Source organism: Rana temporaria, chromosome 13 (assembly GCF_905171775.1).
Source record: "Rana temporaria chromosome 13, aRanTem1.1, whole genome shotgun sequence".
Lineage (NCBI taxonomy): Eukaryota > Metazoa > Chordata > Amphibia > Anura > Ranidae > Rana > Rana temporaria.
Window position 1 is genome coordinate 117484501 of NC_053501.1, and position 2090 is coordinate 117486590.

Consider the following 2090-nt stretch of genomic DNA (forward strand, 5'->3'; position numbering starts at 1 on the left):
GCATATTAGGAAGTCACTAAATAAGGGGGGGGCAACTGCCCCGGGGGCCCTGAGCTCATGGGAACCAAAATCTGACCTTCTCTTGCACAGTTATATCGGCTCCTCCCCTGTACTGAAATTGCTTCCTCTGATTTCACTGCACACTGTAAGCTTATCGCAATGTGCATTAGAAGCTGCAGAAAGTCAGATATAGCCCCGCCTCATTTCCTGTCTGAAGGAGATCTAGCATTATCTAGCCCAGAGGTCTCCACATTGCTTCTTAGCCTTTTGGCTAAGATCAAGTGTAGCATCTGTTCTTATCAGTTGCCAAGAGGAGGCGCTGTGTTACTGCCCCGACTATGGTGGAGGTTGGGATGGTGGCTATGCAAATCTACCTAGATGGTTAGTATCGGTGGGAACGAGTGCCCTAACGAACTTGGAGGCCTGCAATAGGTTCCCCCCCTCGAGAAAGCCAGAAGGGTGCTCCTGGTAGGCATGGGGGCTGCACTAGTCTGGCCGAAGGCCGGGTCCCGAAAAAAGCCTGTGGTGCATGTGCCCCTGGAGTGGCAGTCCAGAGGTGCAATAATCTTACTGTAAGTGAGGGTCACTTTGAGATATGGCACCTAGGTCACTGCACCATCACACGTTTTTCACACCCGCATCTTTGGCCAGGCCTTTTGACTAGTACCAGAGGAACTCATATTCCTGGCCGGAAGGCCGTCCGTTGTACTGCACAATGGCACTTTAGCACTTTCTCCACTTCTCTTTTCCCCACTTTTATGTTGTTTCTCGTGTCTGTCATTTTATGTCTTTTTTTTAGGTTTGTTGGGTATTGTACACATTTCATGTTTGATTAGTACAGTAAGATGTAGGTCCTTGGGCCTGCACTGAACTTCTTGGGAGGTGGTGGACATGGCCTTCTGGCTTGGTTCGCCCTCTCTCGTAGGGTCTCCCTTCGGGGGAGCCCCACCTAGTTCTTAAGTCAGTCTGTTTCGGCAGACCTCCCAGACAACGGGGTCCATCTGGTTCTGGCCAGATGGACCATGTGAAGTACTCCAGTCTCCGTCTTGAGCCTAACACCCCCCAGGGGATCAGGGCAAAGGTCTCTTCTCTTCGAAGGAGGACCATGTGTACACCCTGTGCACTTTTTGTGTCTCACTTTTTGGTGTGCACTTTTTTTTTTGAGGTCTCCAAACAGCCTTTTGGCTTAGGTCAAGTGTAGTATCTGTTGGGAGGGCCTTTTACCTCCTGGGTTGAATCTGGTCTTGTGCACAAGGCTTGTCCCCAGCTGTAGGCAAGGCTCTCGCTAAACTCTCTAAGTTCTGATAACTTCCTGGTAGGGATGGAGAGTTGCCTACAACTGGTCCTCAGGACTTCCCTGAAAGATCTTGGGAGGGGGGTGCGTGGTCCTCCCTCTCTCATGGGGTCTCCCTTTGGGAGTGCACTTTTTTTTGCACCAGGAGTTACGTTTTTGAGTTTTCGCAGGACTTTAAAAAAAAACTGTCTCCAAACTGTGGCCCGGGGGCCAGATGTGGCCCTTTGCTTAAAGTATTGCTTTAAGTATTGTTCTAGAAGGGGAAAATTGGGGGGGGGGAGTTGCTAAGAGTGGTGGTTTATGGCTATTCGTGTTGGGAGGGGGAATTCATGGGGGAGGCGGAGGGTAAGTATTGTTCTAGAAGGGGAAATTTGCAGGAGGGGGGGTGCTAAGAGTGGTGGTCAGCAGCGATACCTAGACATGGCGGGGGAAATGATTTGTGCTACTAGAGGGATTTGGGGGGAATTTGTACTGGGAGGGGGGATTTGAAGTGGAGTGGGGAACCTGTGTACTAGGAGGAAACATTTTTGGGGTAGAGGATTTGTGCTAGGAGGGGTAAAAAAAAGTGGGAGGGGGAGGCTTTTGAGCTGGGGGGAAGAGGGATTTGGGGGATAGTGGGGCAAAGACAAGCTGAGAGGGGGGATTTCAGCAGGGGGGAAGCATGCAGATTAGTGCTGTGGTTTTTTTGGGGGTTTTGCTGACATATAATGCTCATACACATAGGTGTGCGGACAGGGTGTGCCGGGTGTGCCCAGGCACACCCTAATCACCCTGTGCAGCACAAATTCCCCCTACT

At 50.9% G+C, this 2090-nt stretch overlaps 1 pseudogene; it reads left to right on the forward strand.

The window, feature by feature from the left end:
* Window positions 1–251: 251 nt before the first annotated feature.
* Window positions 252–374, forward strand: LOC120921454 (annotated as a pseudogene).
* Window positions 375–2090: the final 1716 nt, after the last annotated feature.